The following is a 20,813-nucleotide window of genomic DNA, read 5'->3' as shown; positions in this document are numbered from 1 at the left end:
GTGATGTGAACCGAGGTCTCATGCAGGTTCAGGGAGTACTCTACCACTGAGCTATATCTCCAGTTCTTGCCTTTGCCCTTTTGGTCAGGGAGCTAGAGTAGGGTTTTGTTTAGGTGCTTCAGGGCTGGTAGGGAAGCTGCCTGTTTTCTGAAGTTTAGCTCAGTTCAGTGAGGACCTGTTTGTGCAGTCACTACCCCATATACCACATACTTCACCTAATAAAGATGCATTTTAATAAAGTAATTAATGTCATTTGGGGCGGGGGGGGGGTTCTGGGGATTGAACTTGAGGTTACTCAGCCACTGAATCACATCCCCAGCCCTATTCTGTATTTTATTTAAAGACAGGGTCTCACTGAGTTGCTTAGTGCCTCCCTTTGCTGAGGTTATCTTTAAACTCATGATCCTCCTGTCTCAGCCTCCTAAGTGCACAGATGTGCACCACCATGAGTGTCTTTATGTAATTTTTTAAAAATAATATACACAGTCCCTTTGTATATCCTTCCATCATTCTGTTTCCTTACTCATCCCACTCCCTTCCCATGACACATCACTGTCAGAACCAATCTGTTTACCATCTCTCTGGTTTTGCCATTTCCAGCATCTCATTAATTGGCTCCACACAGTGTGTAGCCTCCTCATTCTGGCTTCTTGGACTCAGCCATATGCATGTAAGCTTCACTCAAATCTTTTATATGAGTTCATTTCTGCCTCTTGCTGAACAGTGGTCTATTAATGGATGTGCCCCAGCTTCAACTATTGCAGTTCATGTTGATTCATTAAAGTGGCTGGCCATTTTAAAAGAGCTGCTATATAAGAATGCAGACTGGTTTTTATTTGTACATGTTTTTCTTGTCCTGGGGATTGAGCCCAGGGGTGCTTTACCACTGAGCTGCATCCCCAACCCTTTTTATCATGAGACAAGTTTTCATTAAGTTGCTGAGGCTGACCTGGAACTTGCAATCCTGTCTGTCTCCCAAGTCTCTGGGATTACAGGCATGAGCTGCCACACCTGCCTATTTGTTTTCAAAGTAATTTTCTTCCCCCTTGATGGTACTGGAGATTGATTCCAGAGTCACTCTAGTACTAAGCTACCTCCTTAGCCATTTATTTTTATTTTAGGACAGTTTCACTAAGTTGCCCAAGATGACCTCACACTTGTGATTCTATTGCCTCAGTCTCTGGAGTTGCTGGGAATACAGGTATGCACCTATGTGGCTGGCCTCAAAGCCATTTTGTGAATACCAGGGAGTGTAATTTCTGGATCAGGATGTTAAATTTAATTTTGAAAAAAACTCAAAACTGGTTTCAAAATTGAACCATTACACATTCCACCATCAATTAATTTGAGTTCCTGTTCCACATCCCCCACTGTATTTGATGTTGTCATTATTATTTTTCAGTGCTGGGTATAGAACTCAGGGTTTTGCCTATGCTCAGCAAGCTCTCTCACCACTAAGCTACATATCTGACCCTCATACTGCCTTTCTTAGGGCTGGGGTGTAGCTTACTGGTAGAATGTGTGCCTAGCATGTGTAAGCCCCTGGGTTTGGTTCCCACAATACACTGATGCAAAGAAGGTTGTTTTTAATTTAATGAAGATGATGTTATATGCCTGTAATACCAGCTAAGGAGGCTGAGTCAGGAGGATCTCAAATTTGAGGCCAGTGTGGGCAATTGAAATCCTGTCTCAAAAGCAACAAAAAACAAACAAAAAAATGCTTAGGGGTATAACCTAGCCACAGAGTGCTTGCTTAGCATGCATTAGGACCTATATTTCAATGTCTATTACTGCAAAATAAACAAGAACTCTATACCAAATACGAGGTCAAGTTGAATTTTTTTCTGTTCTAGAATTTTCAGTGTTGTGTTTTAAACATATCTGTATATTATTTTGAAAGTTTTTTTATTAAATATTTTTATTAATATGTTTTAGATGGAAACAATACCTTTATTTTTATGTGGTGCTGATGTATAGGAAATGAGTTGATTTTTGTCTGTTGGCCATCTACTTTGCTTCTTTATCCATTCTGATTAAGGTACAAGATGCTGGGCTCTATCTCAGTATGAATTTTTAAATGATGGCATGGAATAATCAGAACACTGAATTTCAGATTCACTGGAATTGTTGATGAGGGGACTAATGACCATGGCCAAACAGCACTCATTGTCCTGCACACCTCTGGCAACTGACAGAGGATGCTCAACCCTACCTTCTCTGACCTGTGTGAAGTGCCCTGTGTTCTGAGGGGAGATATTCGGGGTGTGTCTAGGGTGAGGACTAGAACTTCCTTCTCAGGACCAAGCCAGTGTTGGAATGCTTGGGGGTCCCATGAAGGAGAGGTGAGGAAAAGCTGTTAGCTTTTCTTATTGCAGGGGAGGGAAGTTTGATGCATGTTTTGCTTTCTCAGGTGATATTTTATTGCTCAGGCTGGACTCGAACATGCAATCCACCTGCCTCATGATACTGGGATTATAGGTGTGTGCCATTGTGCAGCCATTCTTTTATTGCAGTTTTGATTGCTTTCGTCAAAGCATGCCAAAGGTGGTTTTGTTTTGTTTCTTATGTGTGTGTGTGTTTTGATTGTTTGTCTTTTTATAGATTTGGGTTTATTTGGGACGAGAAATCCCTGCACTGAGGGAGCAGAAATGCTGAGCAGCAACATTGGAATGATCATATGGATCCTATATATTTGCTCTTCTTAAAAAAAATTTTGTGTATCAACCCCCACAACTGTCTGCAGATGTTTATGGGTGCATTCCTTTATTCCTTTACTTTACAACCAGGATCGCTCTGTTTAGATCCTCTCCTAAAGATTGGTAATAAGAGGAGTGTCCAGCTCCCCCTCTCCATTTCCCTCATCATCACCTTCTTTTAGAGAGATTCTTATCTCACTACAAATTTTCCTAGGCACTGATTAGTGTTTGACTCAACTCTCCACCCCTTCAGTGTCTTGGAAGCCTCTTCATGTCCCTCACAATCTCAGACCATAGCATGTGTTCTGCAAGGCCCTCAGGACAGGGCTCTGGAAGCACATCCATACTCCACAACAGCAGTATAAAGAGCAAGAACTTATTAATTAGCAAGCATGCTAAGGTAATTAAGAAAAATGTTGGTGAGGAGGTGGGGAAAAGGTACACTCATACATTGCTGGTAGGACTGCAAATTGGTGCAGTCATTATGGAAAACAATATGGAGATTCCTCAGAAAACTTGGAATGGAACCACCATTTGACTCAACTACTCCACTCCTCAGTTTATACCCAAAGGACTTAAAATTAGCATATTACAGTGACACAGCCACAAAATTGTTTATAGCAGCTCGATTCACAATAATCAAACTATGGAACCATCCTAGATGCCCTTTAACAGATGCATGGATAAAGAGAATGTGGTACATATACACAGTGGAATATTATTCAGCCTGAAAGAAGAATGAAATTATAGCATTTGCAGGTAAGTGGAAGGAGCTGGAGAATGCCATGTAAAGTGAAATAAGCCAATACCAAAAAACCAAAGGCTGAATGTATTCTCTGATATGTGGATGCTAATTCACAACAAGGGGGGCTATGGAAAAATAGAGGTACTTTGCATTAGGCAGAGGGGAATGAAGGGAGGGGAGGGGACATGGGGGTAGAAAGCATAATAGAATGAATCAGACATTATTACCCTATGTACGTATATGATTACATGAATGGTGTGATTCTACATCATGTACACCCAGAAGAAGAAGTTATACCCCTTTTATATATGATGTGTTTAAGTGCATTCTACTCTCATGTGTAACTAATTAGAACAAATAAAAATATATAACAATGCTAACAAAAAAATTCAAAAATATAGCATTAATTGGTTTAGACATTTGGGTTAAGGCAAAAGATCTTGTTTTAATCCAATTCTATTTTATTTAAGTCCATTCCATTTAATTTGCAGATTGGACTACCCAGGGAAGTCCTTGTGCTGTAGTCACAGGGAGTTCTGAGCAGACCCAACCATCAGTCTGACTGGCATAATGTGCAACTTCCATTACCCTTTCCAGGAATAGGTCACTTGTTGCTACCCTATGATTAATGATGTCAAATCAGTTCCATGAGGCAGAATACAGGTTGCTGTACAATCTTGTGTTGGTAAAGCAGCCTGCATAGTGCGCTTACCTGGGCATGTGTACCACATCAATCTGTACATCAGGTGTATATAAAGAATAAGACACCTCAAGAATATATGACTGCCTACAGGCATGGTGGTGCATGTCTGTAATTCTAGTGGCTTGGGAGGCTCAGGCAGGAGGTTAGCAAGTTCAAAGCCAGCCTCAGTAACTTAGTGAGACCCTGTCCCAAAATAATTTTTTTTTAAAAAAAAATAAAGGGCTAGTTATGTGGCTCAGTGATTAAGTGCCCCTAGGTTCAACCCCTGGAACAAATGTGTATATATATTTCTGCCATAAATGGACACAAAGTGTTCCTTAGGTGATGACACCCAAGGGTAACATCACCTGTATTTGTGAGGGCCATATTCCCAACACAGTAGGCTTTATTTATAAATTTAGACATTCTTCCTCCTCCCCAAGGAGTCATTAGAGCAAACCATTGCTTATCTTGTTTCTTGTCTCCAATGTGATGTCTGGAGGAGCCAGCAGCAGTAAGTTGTTATTTGTACCCCAGGTTAAGAAAATCCTCAGTGAAAGTGTCCTTTATTTGTAACCTTAACATTGAGAGCAAGATAGCATAGAAATGGCTGCAGGCCACTGAAATCTGGGTTTCTCATTTAGTGTCCTTAGTACCTCCATCCATTTACCTGCAAATGCCATGATTTTATTCTCTTTTATTGCTGAGTAAAATTCCATTATGTATATATGCCACATTTTTAAAATCAATTCAGCCACTGAAGGGCATCTAGGTTGGCTCCATAGTTTAGCTATTGTGAATTGTGCTGCTATAAACATTGATGTGGCTGTGTCCCTGTAGTATGCTGTTTTTAAGTCTTTTGAGTATAAACCGAGGAGAGGGATAGTTGGGTCAAATGGTGGTTCCATTTTCAGTTTTCCAAGGAATCTCCTGCTTTCCATATTGGCTGCACCAATTTGCAGTCCCACCAGCAATGTATGAGTGTACCTTTTCCCCCACATCCTCACCAGCACTTATTGTTGTTTGTCTTCATAATAGCTGCCATTCTGACTAGAGTGAGATGATATTTTAGAGTAGTTTTGATTTGCATTTCTCTAATCGCTAGAGATGATGAACATTTTTTCGTATATTTGTTTATTGATTGTATATCCTCTTCTGAGAAGTGTCTGTTCAGGTCCTTGGCCCATTTGTTGATTGGGTTATTTATTTATTTATTTGGTGCTTAGCATTTTGAGTTCTTTATATACTCTAGAGATTAGTGCTCTATCTGATGTGTGAAGGGTAAAAATTTGCTCCCAGGATGTAGGCTGTCTGTTCACCTCACAGATTGTTTCTTTTGCTGAGAAGAAACCTTTTCGTTTGATTCCATCCTATTTATTGATTCTTGGTTTTAATTCTTATGCTACTGGAGTCTTATTAAGGAAGTTGGGGCCTAATCCCACATGATGAAGATTAGGGCCTACTTTTTCTTCTATTAGATGCAGAGTCTTTGGTTTAATTCCTAGGTCCTTGATGCACTTTGAATTGAGTTTGTACATGGTGAGAGATAGGGGTTTAATTTTATTTTGTTGCATATGGATTTCCAGTTTTCCCAGCACCATTTGTTGAAGAGCTATCTTTTCTCCAATGCATGTTTTTGGCACCTTTGTCTAATATAAGATAATTGTAATTTTGTGGGTTATATATTAATATATGCACATATATTCAGATTTAATTATACATAAATAATATATTTATATATGTTTAAATTATTATATACACACATCTATTCAGATTTAATTAACCAGAGTACATGTTAGGTCAGTCTTGGTTTCCTTGTCTTCTGATCTCAGCAGGAGGAAGTATGGGATACAGAAAAACAGTTATTAGGAAGTTACTTTAATTTCAAAAGGAGTGTTTCAAATCCCCTGTTATTTCATCCCTCAGTCTTGAGGGAATTAGGACCCTGTGTCATCTGGCTGGCAGATTATAGTGTGGTCAGTGTGTACAACCTATCAAAGGACTCAAATGTCAGGAGTTAGATTCTTATTCCTGAAGGAGGCAAAGTCTGAAATATCAGCTCTTCCTAGGTGAAGGAATTCAGTTTTGATATGGGTAAAAACTCCCTTTCTGTAACTTCCTGGCTGTTGATTGTAGTGGAGTTTGACAAGTGACTACTTGTAATTCCCCCATCTCTGCATGATTTCCTCTCAAAATATTTCTGATTATTTGCCAAGTGGTTTTGTTATACGGTGCAGGATCCTTGTCCCATTATTTGATATGATTGGTCCCATACTGGAGGGAAAGCTACAGTTAATGATTAGTGTCAAAAGATCCCCTTTACACCAATTTTAAGCATCAGAAAGCTTTTGGAAAGATTGACTCTTAAGGCCAAAGAATATAAGAGCAAAGCAATCCAGTCTCTCTCTCTCTCTCTCTCTATATATATATATATATATATATATATATATAAAACATAATCTTTTTAGTTCTATCATCTTTTTCCAATCAAATAAAACCAACTTGTTTGTAAAAAGTAGTTTTGTTTCATCTGCACTAAAGAGTACATTTTAACTAGAATTCTTATGCAAATCAAGATTAATCACCATCTGGGTAGAAAGTTCAATACCATATTCCCTAACATATTCAAAATTTAGGGATATTTCATATAAATGCAAAAACCTTGAACACAGTCTACAAGAATTAAAGTCATTCCATTGATTAAGAACACACACACACACACACACACACACACACACGTAATGTAAACTGTCATAATACAAATAGTACAACTGAGAAAACCTCTTTAAAGTAGCCTATACCTATGCATAACAAAATCCTCAACCTTGAATTTGTCTTGAAATGGAGGATGATTAGTGTAACCTGAGACATGGCTTGAGTTTATGGAGTTTGAGACAGGATCTCACAAGGCCTATACTCCAGGGGCAGGGAGTTCTATGAGAGAGACTGTAGTAGTGAATGATGGGCCCGTTTTCTTTGGAATAAAGTAAGTGTTACAAAGTTTGGAGGAGGGCGTGCAATGAACGGGAATCCCTGTATGAAAGAAGATTCTTTCTGGCTTGAGCCCTCTCACCAGCATTTCAGATCAGAGGCAGAGTGTCCTAGAAAAGTGAAGTTCCTAGCATTGGATGGACTAAGCAATTACTGACCCATTACCTACCTTTGGACCACACTGCTTACCTTCTTCAGAAGCTATGAACAGCTAGCTGGTGTTGTTGGAGGGTTTGAACCAACTTTCAGAAGGGAGAAGTGAGGAGAGCTAAGATAGGCAAGGGCCTAGGAAATTTTACTTATTGGCACAATCTTGAAGTTGTAGGCCAGTCTGAAGGAATACCCTGTTACACCTGAGAGGATATGCTTACAGTTTCTCTCTCTTCTTTTAGTACTGGGGATTGAACCCAATGGTGCTTTACCACTGAACTGCATCCTCAGCCCTTCTTGATTTTTTAGTTTGAGACAGGATCTCACTAAGTTGCTGAGGCTGGCCTCAAACTTGTAATTCTTCTGCCTCAGCCTCCCAAATCACTGGGATTACCCCAGCATGAACTACTGAGCTGAGTCTTACAGTGATTCTGTACATACACCCATTCCTTCAGTAGTCTTCTCTGTTTCCAGTATGTGAGGTCTCTTAAACCTAGACCAGAAAAAAATTGATCATCTGCAGATATACTGATGATTTCTCTATCCTGTTATTCCTGATAGTTCAAAAGGGTTTGCCAGAATACTTCTGCTTTATAAGAAAGAGGAAAAAAAGTTGGGTTCAAAGAGATGAGTGACTTGCCCAGGGTCACATGATATATAGATGTCAGACACATCTTGACTTTTTGGCTAATATTTCCTGTTTTGCACAATCAATTTAAAACAAGTATTTGCTTATTTTTGAGATCACATTTGTCACACTGAAGTCAGTTTAACAGGAACATTATTTATGAATGGGCCTGTTTGGGACTTTTTTTCCCCTCTTTGGTGCTGGGAGTGGAACCCAGGGACTAGTGTATGCTAGGCTAGCCCTCTATTACTGAGCTGCAACCCTCAATCATCAAACATTGTTTTAACACACCTCTCCCTTGTCATCCCCAATATTTTCTATGCATTACATGCCTCAAAAGGGTTAAAAAGAAAAAAGAAGCATTTATCACTTAATGTCAGCAACTCATTCCTAAAAATCATTAATTCTGCCAGAGGTGGTGATGCATGCCTGTAATCATAGTGACTCAGGAGGCTGAGGATCACAAGTTCAAGGCCAAACCTAGGAAACTTAGTGAGACCCTGTGTCAAAATAAAATAAAAGGAGCTGGGGTGTGGCTCAGTGGTAGAGGGCATGTGGATTCAATACCAATACCTCCCCCGCCACACACACACGTTACAATTTCTTTAGGAAAATACTAACAGACTATTTAAAATATGTAAAATAGAAAAATTAGACTGCATCATACTTGTGCTCCAAACTAAATAAAATGCAACTAAAACACAGCACAATACTCGCATATAAGCAACAGACTTATGTTATGGTGTAAAACACTGCACTCATCTTCAGACATTGTTTAAATCATGTAGCTCAACAACATTGAAGTCCATTCAGTTGACATTTGTTGTGCTTTTCAAAACTGGTAAATGTGGTTCTGAATTATGTATTGCATTTGGCAGGTTCAGAGACTTTTATCCCACTCCCTAATATGTTGATTTCTAATCAACCTTTGAATCAGCCTTTGCTGTATCAAAAAATCATCCCAAATTTATAGGCTTAATAAAAGAACCACTTAATTTGATCACATTCTTCTGGGTCAACATTTGTCCTGGTCACAGTTAGGAAACTCCTATGTTCATGCTACCTGTGATCACAAATAAGACATTAGTCTCCTGGTGCCTTCAGGTAGTTTGTCCTTTCAAGATGGCACCGCTCCCATATCTGGCGGTGGGTGCCTGCTCTTGGCTAGTCCCTGTGTCTCCAGTAAGGTCACCCCAGATTGTGTCCAAGAAGACAAGCACCAGTGAGAAAATGCTTTTCAAACTTCAGGAGTTAATGGGTCAATGAAAAACAAATGCAAAGAATAAAAACAAGAAATACTTTTTCATAATTTGTACTTTTTGCTGATACAAATTTATGAGAGTAATTCTATTCAGAGTTTTTATTAATAGCAATTGTTTTTGTAGTCCAAAAAGACCTGTCATGTTTTCAAACTCAAAGATTCATTTAATTCCTCTGATGCTTTAACTAACCATGGATAAGGAAAAATGGATGTGTGTGCCAATCATGGCTGTATTTATGGACTAAAACTGGAGTTTATGTTTGGGAAAGAATAAAAAATGTCAAACTTATTAACTAAACATTTAAATTCACCATTATATTATGAGATATAAGATGTAAAATGTACTTTATTAATTTATTTCGTATCTAAATTTCAGTTGAAACCTTCACATTCCATGTTTCAAACTTCTACAAAACCTACTGGCTTACCCAGGAAATCTCATCTATTACAATTTTGTGAATCAGGAAAACTGACAGACAATGTGGATTGGCTGCATCACAGTGTGTCTGAGGCAGTGTGGTCTACTACACAATGCGTCTGGCCTCAGATGGAAGGACAGTAATGTCTGGGGACATGAGCAGGCATTCAGTCTTGTCTTTGTGGCCAGCTTGAACTTCCTCACAGTATGGCAGTCTCAGAGGAGTCAGACTTACTGACTCCTTCCAGAGCAACTATACTAGAGACTCAGGCTGAAGTTGGAAGGCTCCTTCATCTCCCCTCAGAAGTCCCAAAGCACATCTCCTACCACATTCCTTAGCACATCACTAAGACCAGCTTTGAATCAAGAGGAGGACAGTTACAATTCATATCTTGATAAGAGTGACACTGACTTTACAACAATCTTTAAAACAGATCTTTGCCTTCTACCCACAAATTATTTACATTTTTCCAGAATTCAAAACATACTTGGCCTCTCTCATTGCCCCTGAAATCTTTTCCTATTATGGCATTGGCTGATAATTTGAATTCAGGTCCTGGTGACTTCTTACCTGCTTGTGCACACACACCCAGCACACAGTGAGAACACTGGCATGGTCTTGGTTGGCACATGTGTTTGGGCAAGGCTGCTGGGCTGCAGGAGGCACCCTGCATGCTTTGATCTGAGTGTTTATCCCCATGAAGCACCTGCTCCAGTTCTTTGATTTCAGCCCAGTTCTGGTCCCTGGGAAAGAGTCTTCATGCCTCTTCATTCTGCTCTCTGGACTCTTGCCATTCTGAGTTGATATTCTTTTTTCTAAAGTTAAGTACCTGAGTTGCAGTTGATCAACTTTCCCCACATATGCCATGCTTATTTGAGTACCCAGTAGTCTCCTTTTCATTTAAAAATTTTTGTGTGCGTGTATGTGGTTTGGGGATTGGGTCCAGGGCCCTATGTATGCTAAGCATGGACTGTGCCGCTGAGTTGCATCCCCAGCTGCCTCCTCTTGTCATTTTTATTTTCTGACTGTGGCCTTTTTGTATAAGAATTCATTCAGTGTAATCACTTCTTGTTATGGTTTGGGTGTGAGGTGTTCCCCAGAAGCTCACATGTGAGGCAATGCAAAAAGGTTCAGAGGAGGAATGATTAGACTGTAAGAGTCTTAACCCAATCAGTGAATTAATCCCCTGATCAGGATTAACTGAGTGATAACTGAAGTGGCAGAGTACGGCTGGAGAAGGTGGGAATTGGGGTGTGGCTTTGGGGTATATATTTTGTATCTGGCAAGTGAAATCTCTCTCTGCTTCCTCATCACCACAGCCCCGAGCCCTGAGCCCCGAGCCCAGAGCCCAGAGAGACAGAGCCAACTTTATATGGGCTAAAACCTCTGAAACCATGAGCCCTTAAATAAATGTTTCCTTCCCTACAATTGTTCTGGTCGGGTCCTCTAGTCACAGCAATGAAAAAGCTGACCAAAACACTTCTTTAAAAAGTGGGCTTCCTGTGTATCAAAATCCATTAACAGAAGACATCCACTCTTTGAGACAGGTCCTCTGTTCTCTGATCTCCCCTTCCCTAATACTGCTTTGGGACAACACCTTTAGCAGTCCTTAAATGGGACTGTGAATCATGCCCTAAAACTTTTAGAATACAGAACATCTTTTTGATCTCTTTCATCTCTTTTACTAAAACACGGGGTTGGATCCTTGCAAGCCAAAGCATTTCTTTGAAAATGTTTTGCTAGGCAACACTGTGGATGAGAACAGTTTTATTTCAAATCCAGCAAATCTTGGCTCCCTCGTGTTTTCTCTTAACTCTGTTTGAAAGTTAAGCATCTTCTTTAATTCATCTCTCTACTCTCATATTTTCTCAAAGCAGAGAGAAGAGAACAGGTAGTATTTTTTTTCCCATTCTTCTCAGAAATCTCCTTTTTGCCAGACCTCTGTGAGTTACTGGTTTTAGTTTAATGACGGGAAATAGCTTTTTTTTTTTTTTTTTAAAACCAGGATTTTCTGTTTCTTATTTTATGGTTTTATGTTCAGGAAAATATATTTTATAAGGTTTGTTTTATAAAGGAGATTTGTTTTATGGCTTAATACATGGTATTTCTTGTTGAAAGGTCCATATTCTGCTTTATAAACATCAGGTCTACATTTTGTCACTGAAATCTGCGTTCTTGTTGACTTTGTAACTGGTGTTCCATCGATTACTTTTTGTTGAATATTTAGGGTTTTCTCCCACTATAATAACATGGTCTCTGAGCAGAGATAAATTTACAACTTTCTTCTATTCTTCCTTCCTGTCATGTATTTTATTTTTTTCGTGCCTAATTGCTCTGACCAGGACATCCAGTATTGTGGTAAATAGAACTGATAAGAGCTGGTATCCTTATATTGTTCCTGATTGTAGAGGAAAAGTTTTTAGAGTTTCGCCATTGAGTAAAGGTCAACTATGGACTTTTCATACATGGCATTTATTATGTTGAAGTCGTTTCCAGAGTGCCGTTGGATACCCTTGCCACCAGAGGAGCCTGAGGACCGGCTCAGGGCTGGACTCCGGGCTACCTCTTGATGGCCAGGCAGCGGCATCTGGGGACCTGGTGCTGAGGCCGCCCTCGGCCGGGATCTGCCTCTTCAGCGGACCCGGGTGCTGGAGTGAGGCCCCGGACCAGGGTGACAGCCCAGGCGGGGGAAACCTTATCGTGGGCCTGGACCGGAGAGGGGGAAACTCGATCTTTGGGACTTTGAACAAGTAAAATGAGAGAAGTTTGCTAATAAAGCTATCACCAAAGGTCAGAAACAAAATCAAGTAGAAGAAATGCTTATAGTATGGCATGTGGGAACACCTCTACAGCAGATAGTCTTGTGTTAGGGGCTATCCAGATTATGATTGGCATTTTTCATATTTTCATGTGGTATTTCCTATTGGTTTTGTATATGGGGCAAATTAAAGGAGTCTTTGGGACATATGAACCTATAACTTACAAAACAGGATGTGCTTTTTGGGGAATTTTTTATATTGTGTCAGGAGCTTCCACAATAAGATCAACACAGAAATCGAGTCAATACCTGACGATATTGGCTTTGGTCATGAACATCTTCTCTGTAATTACTGCATTTATTGCACTATGTCTAACAGTATTTGAGTTGTCTACTTTTCATACTGTGTCATATAGGAATTATGGACAAGTGTATGTAGAGGATCATCAGTGGAAATAATTCAGAGAATAGAAAACAAGACTGTATGGCCGGGTGCAGTGACCCATGCCTGGAATCCCGGTGGCTCAGGAGGTTGATGCAGGAAGATCGTGATTTCAAAGCCAGCCTCAGCAAAAGCAAGGTGCTGAGCAACTCAGTGAGACCCTGTCTCTAAATAAAATACAAAATAGGGCTGTGGATGTGGCTCAGTGGTCAAGTGCTCCTGAGTGCAATCCTCAGTATCTCTCTTCAAAGAGAAGAAGAAAGAAAGCAAGACCTTAGAATAATAAGAAAATAATTGAAAGTACAGTAATACCCCAAAATAGATGGTGTGTAATAAATGACTTAAATAAACATGCCCAGATTTTCCCTATAAATTCTAAGAAAAATCTCCAATATCTGGTGATTCAATATATAGATAACTTCAATTGTGATTTTGTTTGCAGAGAATAAGAAGGGTGTACTTAAGTTATTAAGTGTATGATTGTTTCAGGGTACTTAGGTCACCATTCTTATTCCTAAATTTATAATCATCAATTTAAGATAATATTGCATAATTGTCAAGACCTTCTATATTAATCTGTTTTTTCAAAGCTATAACAAAATAACTGAGACTGTATACTTAGAAGAAAGAAAGGCTGAAAGTCCCAAGATAGGTTGCCCTGTTTGACCTCTAGTAAGGGCCTGATGGCAGATAATATCAAGGGAGAAAGTACCTGACAGGGTCTACAGGTAAGACATGAAAACAAAGATTGGGAAAGGCTCAGTCTTGCTCCTTTATAACAACACTTTCACAAGATTTAGCTAGAGTCTCATGAGAACTACATTAATTCCTTTTAAGAACAGCACCTCCAGTGACCTAACAATCCCTCCTCCCATGTCCATTTCTGAAAGTTCCCTGCCACTTCTTACAATTACCAAATGAGAACCAAGTTTCCAACACATGAACCCTTGAGGGGCACACTGAAACCTTGTCCAAATCACAGCACCTGTCTTTTGCAATAAATATTAAGAACCACTGCTGACTGTACTTATCTGAACTCAGTACTAATGATTTTCCCCAAAACCACAAGTTTTATCTTTGTTTTCTGTGATTAGTTATACAAAATAAACTTGTATATTAGACGTACAGTTCTTACCCACTGGCTTTTCCCGGTGGCATTGTTGGGTTATGTCTACGTTTATTAAGATAGCCAACATTTTACAATATTTTCACATGCCCCTTTTATAGCATAAGAAAGGTGTTTGGCTACATCCACAAAGTCATCCAAGTAATCAGTGTTTCCAGGAACACTATCATCTGTCCCCCAAAGGGCATACCTCTGAAATATGTCTCCCATATAACAACATGGTTAATGGTATAGACTCCAGAACCAGATTGCATTGTTCAAATACTATCCTTATACCTGCTAGCTATGTATAATGCTTTGACGAAGTTTAGCTTCCTGTTCCTTAGTATCCTTATGTGTAAACAGGAAAATGTTCTAATTCATGCCTGTTAGCTAATTGTTTTGTTCTTTTCTCAAACTCCAAGCCTATTAATCTGGTGGCTAGCTTGACTTTTTTACTTGGCTATACTTCTATCATCATCTCAAACTCAAAAGATATAAAATAGAAATTGCTTACTTACTCGAAAGTACAGTACTGTAAGACCCCCTTGTTGAAATTTTCTAGACCCAAAATCTTAACCTTGGCTGCTCTCTTTCTACTGGCTTTCCAAATTACCAAATATCATTTATTCTTTATTTAACATTTTAAAATTAGATTTCTTTTAGGTTTAAGTCTAGGAAATATAATGCAAATTGACCTTAGCAAAAAAGAGCCCTTGCTGATTTAAGCCTGGTTCATAAGCATAGGTTATATTTCAAGAACTCATATTCTCTCTCTTACTTTGCTATTTGAGCCGCTCCATCAGACATCTTGCCGCTTTAAGGGAAGAGATTGACAACCTTACAAATAAAGAGATGTAGGCAGAGTGATTTTTTAACAGTCTTGCCAGTGAAGAGGCCACAAATAATTTCCACCTGAAATTTTATGATTTTGTATTGCTGCCAACAAACATAAATTAGAATTAAATCCTCCAATCTTCCTAATCTTCCTGTTCATGTCATACATGATCAAACACTGTTTCATTTAAAACTTCTTTATCATTCCTCAAACATGTTAGTTTCTTGTGTTGTTTGCTTGTGTAAATACACTAGGTCATTGTGATACAACTCCATTATTCATTTTATTTTATTTCTGTTATTATTTTGTCACACTTTTAACTTATTTGGGGGAGGCTATTTCTCTTTTTTCCCCACTTTTTTTAAATTGGTGCATTATGGTTGTACACACTGATGAAATCTGTTGTTACATATACATACATGCACACAGTACACAATATAACAATATAATTTAGCCAGTATCACTCCTCTGCGCTCCCCACCCGCATCTCCCACCTCTTGGCCTCTTTCCTCTACTGATTTCCCTTAGATTTTCATGAGATCCACTGCATCTTTCTTTTCTTTTCTCCTCCATAGATTCCTCATGAGAGAAAACATGATGACCCTTAATCTTCTGAGTTTGACTTATTTTGCTTAACATAATTGGGTCTATTTCCATCCATTTTTCTACAAATGCCATAATTTCATCTTTCTTTCCAACTGAATAACACTCCATTGTGTATAAATGCCAACATTTTCTTTATCCATTTATCTGTTGATGAACACCTAGGCTGGTTCCATGGTTTGACTATTATGAATTGTGCTGCTAAACATGGGTATGCATGTATCACTGTGGTACAATGACACTAATTCTTCAGGATGAATATTGAAGAGTAGTAGAAGAACTGGGTCATATGGTGGCTCCATACCTAATCTTTTGAGGAGCTTCCATACTGATTTCCATATTGGTTGTACTAATTTACAGTCTTACCAACAGTGTAAAAGTGTTCCTTTTTCCCCACATCCTCTTCAGCATTTATTATTATCTGTATTCTTGATGACTGCCATTCTGAGTGGTATAAAATGAAATCTCAGTGTAGTTTTGATTTACATTTCCCTAATTGCTATGATATTGAACTTTTTTTCATATACTTGTTGGCTATTTGTATTTTTTCTTTTGAGAAGTGTTTGTTTAAATCATTAGCCCATTTATTAATTGGGTTATTTGATTTTTTTGGTGTAAATTCTTTCTGAAAAAAGACAGGTTGCAATGAAACAAGTAAATAAAAATTGAAGCTGCCTTAAAAAAAAAGTCGTTTCCATCTATTTATTTTTTGTCAAGTGCTTTTTACTTTAAAATGTGTTCTATACTTTGAATGTATTGATCATATTGGGAAAGATTGGTATTGACAATAGTTTACCCATCCAGGAACATATACTCCTATAATGGGAATATACATATAATGGGAACATATACTCCCATTGATGTAATTCTATACTTTTGTTCATCAGAGTTTTGTAGTTTTATTCATATACATCTTGTACATATTTTGTTAGATTTATACCTAAGGCTTTCATTTTTTGGGGGGAAGGGGATGGTAATGCAGTTTTCATTTCATTTGTTTTTAAATGTGCTTGGTTGTTGATGGTGTATGGGAAAGCAATTGAGTTTTATGTATTATCTTGTATCCTGTAATCTTGTTATAATCACTTACTAGTTCCAGGAATATAGTTTTTAGTTGTACATATTTTGAAATATCTTGTGATATATGTTTACATTTTGTAATGTAAAAATTAGGGTGAGCTTAGTTATCTCCTCAAATAGTTATAATTTCTTTGTGGTGAAAACATTGAATATATTCTAGCTTTTTTGAAATATACAGTATATTATTACTACCTATAATCACCCTACTGGTCAAGAACACCAGAATATACATCTCCTATCTGACTGTAACTTAATACTCATTGATCTACCTTTCCCCATCTCTACTTCCCCACATCTCTCTCCAGCCTCTGACAACCACTCTTCTACTCTGAACTACTCTGAGATCAACCTTTCCAGATTAAGTGTATGAATGAGATCATGTGATATTTGTATTCCTACACCAGGCTTATTTTGCTTAACACAATGTCCTCTAATTTTATCTATGTTGTTACACATGACATAATTTCATTCTATTTTGTAGCTGAATAATTTTCTATTGTGTATATATGAACCACATTTCCTTTATCCATTCATCATTGATGGATAGTTAGATTAATTCCATTTCTTAAGGTTTTGTGAATAGTACTGCAACAAACATGGGAGTGCAGGTATCTCTTTTTTTTTTTTTAAAGAGAGAGAGAGAAAGAGAGATAATTTTATTATTTATTTTTTAGTTTTCGGCAGACACAACATCTTTGTTTGTATGTGGTGCTGAGGATCCAACCTGGGCCACACGCATGCCAGGTGAGCGCACTACCGCATGAGCCACATCCCCAGCCCAAGGTATCTCTTTGACATACTGATTTTGTTTCATTTGGATATATACCCAGTGTGGGATAGCTGGATGACATGAAACTTCTGTTTTTGATGGTTTGAGGAATCTCAATGCTATTTTCAATAATGGCCATTGTTTGAGGAATCTCAATGCTGTTTTTTCAATAATGGCCATGTTCATTTGCATTCCCACTAATGTGTGAGTATTCTCTTTAATTCACATCTTTACCAACACTTGTTATCTTTGACTTTTTTTCTTTGTGTGTGTGTGTGTGGTATTAAAAATTGAAGCCAGGGACCCTCTACCACTGAACTACGTCCTCAGCCCCCTACCTCTTTTTTGAGACAGGGTCTTGCCAAATTGCCTAGGCTGGTATAGGACTTGCAATCCTCTTGCCTCAGCCTCGCCAGTAACTGGGATAACAAGTATGTACCACTGTGACCAGCTTTCTTTTATCTTTTTGATAATGCCAATCTAAGGGTGAGGTGATATATTATTGTGGTTTTGATTTGCATTTCCTGATAGTGACTTTGAACATTTGTTCATATATCTGTTAACCCTTTGAATGACATCTTAGAGAAATGTCTATTTAGGTCTATTGACTATTTAAAAATTGAATGATGGGACTGGAGTTGTGGCTCAGTGGTAGGGTGCTTGCCTAATAGATGTGAGACACTGGATTCGATTCTCAGCACCGCATAAAAATAAATAAATAAAGGAATTGTGTCCATCTACAACTAAAAATAAAAAAATTAAAAAATTTAAAAATTGTATGATGATGATGATGCTATGGAGTTATTGAGTTCCATATGTATTTGGGGTCAATTGTTTTGAATGTTCTACATGAAAGATCATGTCGTGCAAAGGTAGTGCTATTTCTTCCTACTCAATCTGAAATGCCTTTCATTTTATTTTCTTGTCTTATTTATTAGCTAGTATATCCACTTTGGTATGATGTTCACTAAACTGCCCAAGCTGCCCTTGAGCTTGTGGCACTTCTGCCTCAGCCTCCTGAGTAGCCTGAACCACAGGCTTGCACCAACATCTCTGACTGTATAATTTCTACTTTTAAAATTTGTTCAGATGTGTTTTATGGCTGAGAAGGTGGGCTGTTTGTGAATTTGAGGAGAATGTATAACCTGCTGTTAGAAGTAGTCTGTAGATGACATGCACTCAATTGGTCCTTTTGTTAAGAGTTAAATTATGTCACTACTGATTACATGTCTGCTGGAACTGACCATTTTTGAGAGAGGGTTGTTGTAGTCTCCAGTTATGATGGTGGATCCCTCTTTTCCTCTTTGTAATTATAAGTTTGACCTCGCATAGTTTCAAAATCTGTTGTTAGGTGCATACGTGTTAAGAATTGTTCACATCTTGGAGAATTGGCTTGTATGTTATTTATTATGTAATGCCTTTATAACTTTCCTTCCTTTGAAGTCTGTTCTATCTAAAATCAATGTAGCTACTGCTGATTTTTTTTTTCAGCATTGCTGGGGATTTGGACCCAGGACCTTGCACATGCCAGATAGGTGATATACCACTGATCTCTATCCCTAGCCCCTGGTTTCTTTTTATTAGTGTTTGCATGATATGTTTTTCTCTATTTACTATATTTACTTTTTTTTAGTTGTAGGTGGACATACAATACCTTTATTTTATTTTTATGTGGTGCTGAGGATCGAACCCAGTGCCTCATGTATGCTAGGCAAGCACTCTACTACTGAGCCACAACCCTAGTCCCTCTATTTACTTTTAATCCATGTGTGTGTGTATATTTTAAAATAAAATTCTTGTAAGCATTATCTGGTTGACTTTTGTTTTGTCCCTCTCTCCTTGAATGCTGTCTAGTTTATCCATTAGATTCTTTATTGCCTTAATCAGAGTTTTTAATAATTTATTGCCTAATAATCCCAAATCCTTGCCATGTCTGGTTCTGATGCATTCTCTCTCACTTCAAATTGTGTTTTGCCTTTTAGTAGTATTTTGTCATATTTTCTTCATAACCTGACATGTCATGCCAAATGACAGGAACTGTTGGAAATAATGCATTTAGCAATGTGGTGGTAAGGTACAGAGGGAAAGGTAAACTGTTTTAGTCTGTTTGGGTTACTATAATAAAATAACTGAGACTGGGGAATTTATAAATACTACAACTCAGCTGTAGTAAATACTATAAATATAAATATATAAATACTACAAAACAGTTCTATAGTCTTGAAAGTCCAAGATCAAGGAAGGCCCCAGTAGATTCTGTGTGTCCTGTTTTTGTTTTTGTTTGTTTGTTTGTTTTTTAGTTGTAGATTGACACAATGCCCTTACTTTATTATTTATTCTTATAAATTGAACCCAGTGCCTCACACTGCCAGATGAGTGCTCTATCACTGAGCCATAACCCCAGCCCCCCCTTTTCTTTAACAGATGGCCCCATCTATGTGCTTGCATGTAGTAGAAGAGGAATAAAAAACTACATCAGGCATTTTATCAGAGGTATCAGGGGACTAATCCCACTTCCTGGGGCTGTGACTCATGAACCAATCACCTTCCAAAGGCCCCACCTCTGAATATTGGTGCATTGGGGATTAGGTTTCAACACGAATTTGGGGAAGACACAATATTCAGGTCATAGTGAAAGGGCTCTGATGCATTCTCTGTCACTTCAAATTGAAGAAACGGGCATAGAAAGATCATTTTGGGGATATTTCCCAGTAAGATACATGGAAAAAAAGTCATGATAACCATGTCCCCAAATAAGCATTTGTGGATAAGAATACTTATTTTTCTTCTTTAATATTTCCTGCTCATAGAAAATTTTAACATGAACTTATATCATTTTTTAAAGACTCAAATATTATAAATAAATTTTAAAAATATTTTTTGGGTGTCAGTTTTCAGTCTTTGAGGGAGTCTCCTCCTCAAAATTTCTCAAACGTTTCTCAGTTTTTTCCTTCCTCTCCCCATAGGAGGAACAGGATGGCTAGAGAAGGTTGGAGGTGGGCATTTTCATTTTCCAATGTGGATGACTAGATGTCATGATTGGATTAGGTATTTCCTTCCCCCAAGTCACGTAGGCTACAGTAATACCTGCACTAAGTGAAACTCTGTTTAAGTAGTTTCTCCTAAGAACAGGCCTTGTTCAGAGAACAGAATTATGTGATATTTTTCAAAATAGTTTGTCTTTTCCTCTCTTACAGGAGGGTTCTCCCCAGTATTTACTGTAGGATCTCGGTCAAGATCCTGGAGGTAAATTTTATGGTATTGTTGGTTCCCCCTATGACTGGGTCCAACTGAAGATTTTAACTCTCTGTGGTCCATTGGACAAGCAAGCTCCATACCCCTCCTCACCACCCTCTGCCCTTGCTCCTTCCTGTACAGACAGGGTAGGAAAGCCATGCTGTGCAGAAGGTGAGGAAAACAGGTGATAGATATGTGGGGGTATGAATCTATGGGTGTATTTATGTCATATGACATATGTAGAGAACAAATTTAGGATATATCATATATAAAAAGCAAAAGGTTTCTTCATTTAAAATCTGGATGTTCTATACTTAAAACCATGATGCTGCTTCCTGGTTGTGTTGCCCTAGCATATGGAAATTTTTTTCTCCTTGCCGGTTATATTTCTAATTATTCAGCAGTAAAT

This window comes from Marmota flaviventris, chromosome 1 (assembly GCF_047511675.1).
Source record: "Marmota flaviventris isolate mMarFla1 chromosome 1, mMarFla1.hap1, whole genome shotgun sequence".
Lineage (NCBI taxonomy): Eukaryota > Metazoa > Chordata > Mammalia > Rodentia > Sciuridae > Marmota > Marmota flaviventris.
This window is presented reverse-complemented; position numbering follows the sequence as displayed.